The sequence below is a fragment of the Podarcis erhardii genome (assembly GCF_964252035.2).
Source record: "Podarcis erhardii genome assembly, chromosome: 14".
Lineage (NCBI taxonomy): Eukaryota > Metazoa > Chordata > Lepidosauria > Squamata > Lacertidae > Podarcis > Podarcis erhardii.
Window position 1 is genome coordinate 22,783,041 of NC_138503.1, and position 6,504 is coordinate 22,789,544.

Below are 6,504 nucleotides of genomic sequence, written 5' to 3' on the forward strand. Positions count from 1 at the left end.
TGGGTGCTGGGAACTACCACAGCTGCATTGCAGAATGTTTCCGGAAGTGAGGTCACAGAGATCTTGCCAGTTTTCAGTCGCCCAAGATCTTTTGCTCCCTGATGTGATGGCCATGGGTACATTGTGGCCGACTACAGTTGCTTGTGCCCCTAAATAAGAATAAGAATGGCAGTTCTCAGCCAGGTACTGTGAAGAAACAGCTTGGGAAAAGCAACTGCAACAATAATCCCCATCTTCATTTTTCCAGAATGCCTCTGAGAGGTACCCCGGGGTGATGGAGATGTTGGCTGGCCAGAGCTGCTTCCCACAATGCTTCTTTTCACAACACTCAATACTGCCAGCCATTCCCATCTGCTCCCCCATCTCCTGGTAAACTCATTTTTTGGGGGGGGGACAGGGGTCACCTTGCACAGGGCCCATGCAAACCTGGAGCTGTAGTTTGTTAAGTGGACAGAGAGTTGTTACCATTTTCCCCTCACAAATTCCGGGAGCTGTGGTTTGTTAAGGTGCCTGACCCATTCCCCCCCTCACATAACTACACTTCCCAGAGGTCCTTGTGAAGTTGGATTGATTGTTAAACCACTCTGGAAATTGTCGCTCCATGAGGCGTCTCCAAACAGCTCCCAGCACCCTTAACAAACTACAGCTCCCAGAATCCTTTGGGGGAAGCCGTGACTGTTTAAAATGGTATCATAGTTCTTGAAATGCATGGTGTTAATGTAGCCTTGCAGCAAACACAATCCAAGAGTTTCGTGTGGCATCTTAAGGCCTAACGAATTTATGCTGGCATAAGCTTTTGTGGATTCAAGCTCACTTCAGCAGATGTAGGACAGGGATGGGGGAACCTCAGACCTGGGACCTGAATCTGGCCCTTGGGACTCTGCCCAACCCATACCCCTCTCTGGACTTGCTTTGGGCATGTCAGTGTGTAGAAACAAGCTTACTGTGCAAATTTACATTCTTTGCTCCACCTACTTTGGCTTCTGGCCCTGCCCACTTCTGGCACATGGTCTTGGGCTGAAAAGGGTCCCCTGCCTCTGGCTAATGTCATCATAAACCTGCCTTTAAAACTATTTTTTGAGTAGAAGTAGTTTCCCGGAGGAAATGGAAAGCTATAAGAGGAGCTCTATTCCCCCCCTTTCCCCCCCATCCTTGTTTCTAGAGCTCCTACAGACCATGGCACAAATGGTGTGGGTCACAAGGCCTATTGATTATGTGTCAGACCCTTCGGTGTCAGTGATCAATAACACTAACCTGTAGAAAAATGGGCAGGATTTGCTAAAACACCTTAAGAACAACATCTTTCACTGTCTGCTTTTGGAATTTACTTCTCTCTCCCTCTCTCCTCTTGAGCATTGTGAAGCAAGGCATGATGAACGCATGCATGACCCAAGATTTCTTTTAATTTTTAAAGGAGATTTGTCATTTGTAGCCCTGGGCTGTTGGCTTAACACCTTCAAAATACAACACAGCAGTCAAAATAGAAGGAAACCTGGAGGAAAGAAATCCAAATTTAAAAAGTAAAGGATGGGAGACATATTCTTATTGAGGACTTTGGATACTCCAGGAATCCAGCGAAGATTTGGATCAGTGCAACTCCCACTTTACCCTCAAGCAAGCAAGCTAAAACTTAAATCAGGTATTCCTCATTCCCCCCACTAAATATGTATTTTATTGGTTTTCAACTGTTAACACCATGAACATAAGATAAAAACAAAAACAACACATGGAATACATATTATTGGATTTCAGTTACACTGATTACAGTATTCCTTGTTTTTACTTCTTTTCCAAATCGTCAAAGATAGCTTTGAATTGTTCTCTAAATCCAGTCCTTCAAAGTGCACACGGTTCCTTGATGGCTTTGTGTCACCTGGACATTTGAATTTGCAGTGGAAGTTGGTCTTTTGGGGCAAATGGGGCAGTGCCCCACCAACCTCAGCCAGCTACCCTCTTGCAACCAGGGTGGCAGCACTGCCTGTCTGCTTCTTCCTCCTTATTCTCAGTGTTGCCCCTTGTGCAACTCAGTAGGGAGGAGAATGGAGACGCAACTAGAATTACCGTATTTTTCGCTCCATAAGGCGCCACCTAGTTTTTAGAGGGGGAAATCAAGAAAAAAAATCTGTCCGCTTATCCCAGAGCTTCTGGGGCTGCCGAGGGAAGCCCGGGTCCCCCCCCCCCCAGCCCTAAAGAGCAAAGAAGCCAATACGGCGAGCGGGATCCATCCCGCTCACTGTCTTGGCTTCTCCCATAGCCATGCGCTAAAGAAGCCATAACTGCGCGCAGCCTCTTCCGGCCGGAGGGGCTGCACGCGGCTATGGCAATACCCCCACCTCCCGCAAAAGCCCACAGGAGCAGTGCACCCTTTAAGGAGCGCGCAGCTCCTGCAGGCTTTTCTATGACGAGGGAGAAGGGACTGACTGGCCGCGTCAGTCCCTTCTCCCTGCTGGGGAAAAGCCTGCAAAAGCCGCGCGGAGCTTGTGTGCGGCTCTTGGGGGCTTTTCCTGCCTGCCTCCCCCCTGCATTCGCTCCATAAGACACACACACATTTCCCCTTACTTTTTAGGAGGGAAAAAGTGTGTCTTATGGAGCGAAAAATACGGTGCATGGCTCTCTGCCTGTCATTGGCTCTGGCTCCACCTACTGTTGGTCTCCCTCCCTTCCACCCTACCAGTCCCAGTTGCACCAGCTTCTGCTGGTTGCATGTGATCTGAGAAATCCAATAGCCTGGGATCCTAATCCATTCATGGTTGCTTCGGAGTTTGCCTCCCTTTTGCAAAACTATGAGTGGTTCATTCCCCATCCCCGCCTTTCTGCTGCAATGCTCTCTGAAATTTATGCAAAAGTTGCTGCATCTCTGGTGATGATGTTGGTGATTTATATGCCTGCTCTCACTAGGCTAGCATTTAGCTGGTGGCAGTTTATCCTTTCTTCTTGGTAGGGGAACGAAAGCAAAAGAGAGAGGAGCCCATGACTTTTAGCTCTCTTTTCAGGGAACGAGGCGAAATTTTAATTATTCATGTGCATCCTTTTCATGTTGTTTCTGTTTTTGGAAGAGTTGTCATTAGAGCTGTTAAAGCTATAGGCTCTACATATATCATTGAATAAATAATAAATAAATCATACCATTAACTAACGAGTTGGTTTTCTTCTTCTCCTTCTCCCAAGTGTGCAGATGGGACAAATAATGCTATAAATGGCCGCTGAGTTTTAAGGCTGAGGAAATAAATGCCTACCTTAATAAGAGCATCATTATCTCATGCATGAGACTTGGATGCACCTTCTGAGCCTGTGAGGTTTGCACCGCACTGTCCATGTGGAAATCTCATTGCATGCTGCAGCCAGTGGAAGTCTTACATTCATGCTGACTGCTTTGGGACACTCTAGATGCGACTTGACTGGCAGATTGGAGAAGGGGCCACAGCTCAGTGTTACAACACAGAAGAAGAAGAAGAAGAAGAAGAAGAGGAGGAGTTTGGATTTGATATCCCGCCTTTCACTCCCTTTAAGGAGTCTCAAAGCGGCTAACATTCTCCTTTCCCTTCCTCCCCCACAACAAACACTCTGTGAGGTGAGTGGGGCTGAGAGACTTCAAAGAAGTGTGACTGGCCCAAGGTCACCCAGCAGCTGCATGGGGAGGAGCGGAGACGTGAACCTGGTTCCCCAGATTATGAGACTACTGCTCTTAACCACTACACCACACTGGTATGCAGAAGATCCCAGGTATGTCCCCCAGCCTCTCCAGGTAGGTCTGCGAAGCCGAACAGAAACTTTACATGCATCACCCAGGTAGGGCTGGGAAGGACTCTTGTCTGGAATCCCCAAGAGCCACTGCCAGCCAGTGTAGACCAGGGATGGGGAATCTGTGGTCCTCCAGATGTTGTAGGATGCCATCAGTTCAAGCTAGCATGGCCAGAGGTCAGGGGTGGTGGGAGTTAGTAGCCTACAACATCTAGAGATCCACAGGTTCCCCATCGCTGGTCCTATATATATGGTCCAATAGTCTGACTCAGTGGCTGCATTCACTTGGCAGTTTATTCTGGAAAACTAAGGGGCAGATAGCACTTGTTTAACTCATTTATTTGATCTCAGAAAAAAACACCCTATTTGCAGCCCCCTTAACCCAGAAAATATCAGGAGTAGATTGAAATAGGGACCATATACTGTGCGTATATGGCCCATGTGAGATGTATGATCCGATCTCCAAATTTTTTGTTTGTTTTCCTTTAATGCAGCCATAAACTGGATCAGGACAGCAGCGTTGTGAGAGAGGAGGGTTTAATTCCTCCCCCCCCCAATGCTGCTTTTCTGATCAAAATCAGCCCTTCAGCTGTTTTAGTGCTTTAGTCCTGCTGGTAGAAAGACAAGCAGCCTTCCTAGGCTGCTTTAACATTTTGTGGTATATATATATATATATATATATATATATATATATATATATATTCAGGAGATCTGATCGCTTACAGTTTGGCCCTGATGCCACGATACATTTTGCTTCTTCAGCATCCTGCTGTGTAAAGGGCAACCCTGAGGGGAGCCAAATTATAAGGAAAGGGTAGGTGCTAGTCATCACTGGCTCCAGAGGGCATTGAGGATGGCACAGCTGGTACAGAGTTCTCTGCTCCAGCAACGTATTCACTCTGGTATTTTTTTTAATTTATATTTATAAAAATATTTATAAGCTGCTCACTTATGCTAAAGCTGCCTCATACCCGGTACAGTCGTAACTTGGTTCTCAAACAGAATTCATTCCGGAAGTCCATTTGACTCCTGAAAATGTTCGGAAAACAAGGTGCGGCTTCCAATTGGCTGCAGGGGCTTCCTGCACTCAAGCGAAGCTGTGGAAGCCTTGTCGGACGTTTGGCTTCCAAAAAAAGTTTGCAAACTGGAACACTCACTTCTGGGTTTGCGGCGTTCAGGAGCCAAAACATTTGAGTCACAGTCGAAAACCAAGGTACGACTGCATTGCTTGTGAATTTTAAGAAATTGAAAAACCACTGGCATTTTGAAATCTGTGGTTAAAATCAGTGCTGTTTTGACATAAGTGATTAAAATCAGCACCATTTTTGAATGGTTCACTCTTCCATCTTGATCCAAATAGTGTCCAACTGTGTGCAGACATAATATCAATGTGGTGTACAGCCCTGAAGAGGTAACCAATAAGACGGGAAGTGGGCATTGCATGAGAATTCTCCATTTGCCTTGCCCTTTTCTTGCCAGTTAAGGAGACACTCTATGGAATCCTCTAATTCAGCGAGGTCATTATGTTGTCCCTCAAGTTTGGGTTTTATGGTTGCTCCTTTATTGGTTGTAGTAGATAGCAGATATTTATCAGTCTCTTTTTTTTTTTTTTTTTTTTATAATAATTTTTATTGATTTTACAACATAAACAAAAAACAAACAAACATAATGCGACTTCCCCAAACCTCCCCTTCACTGCATCCAAATTTCAAAATTTTTAGCAATTCTTCATCCCATTTTTATATTTAATTCTCTTTAAAAAGAGTTTCTACTTTATAAATTTCGATTTATAGCTGTAATTCTTTGTGTCCAATCCCCTGACATCTTAACATTCCGAAATTTTACAACAATTTTTAAGATAGATTTTAAATTTTTTCCAGTCCTCCTCCACTGTCTCTTTCCTCTGGTCACGGATTCTGCCGGTCATCTCTGCCAGTCCCATAAATTCAGTCACCTTGGTCTGCCATTCTTCCAGAGTAGGTAATTCTTTAGTCTTCCAATACTTCGCCAAAAGGATTCTTGCTGCGGTTGTTGCGTACATAAAAAAGGTCCTATCTTTCTTTGGTACCAATTGGCCGACCATGCCCAGGAGAAAAGCCTCCGGTTTCTTTACAAATGTCCACTTAAGGATTTTCTTAATTTCATTATAGATCATTTCCCAGTAGGCCTTAATCTTTGGGCAGGTCCACCAAAGGTGATAAAAGGTTCCTTCACATTCATTACACTTCCAGCAATTGTTATTGGGCAAATGATATATCTTTGCAAGCTTGACTGGGGTCATGTACCACCTATAGATCATTTTCATTATGTTCTCTTTCAGGGCACTACATGCCGTAAATTTAATACCTGTGGTCCATAACTGCTCCCAGTCAGCAAACATAATATCATGACCAATATCTTGTGCCCACTTAATCATGGCTGATTTAACCGTTTCATCTTGTGTATTCCATTTTAGCAGCAGATTATACATTCTAGACAAATTCTTAGTATTGGGTTCTAGCAATTCTGTTTCTAACTTTGACCTCTCCTTCTGAAATCCTAGTTTTCTATCCTGCTTAAAAGTTTCATTAATCTGGTAGTAATGTAACCAATCTCGGACTTTAGGTTTCAATTTCTCAAAACTCTGTAGTTTCAACTTTTCACCATCATATTCTATAATTTCACAATATTTTGGCCAGTCTGTATCCATGTTCAATCTTTTTACCGCCTTAGCTTCCATTGGTGACAGCCACCTGGGGGTTTTACTTTCAAACAAATCTTTAT

At 44.4% G+C, this 6,504-nt stretch overlaps 1 protein-coding gene across 2 annotated transcripts in view; it reads left to right on the forward strand.

The window, feature by feature from the left end:
* Positions 1-3,436, forward strand: part of LOC309328800 (protein FAM169B-like) — a 53,945-nt gene extending 50,509 nt beyond the window's left edge. The window contains exons 10-11 of one of the 2 annotated variants that reach the window (XR_014150860.1): positions 1,415-1,639; positions 3,169-3,436. The gene's annotated coding sequence lies outside the window, so the exon portion shown is untranslated. Of the gene's footprint in view, positions 1-1,414; positions 2,120-3,168 lie in introns of those variants that run through there. The other variant, XM_081839184.1, reaches the window with a different exon arrangement.
* Positions 3,437-6,504: the final 3,068 nt, after the last annotated feature.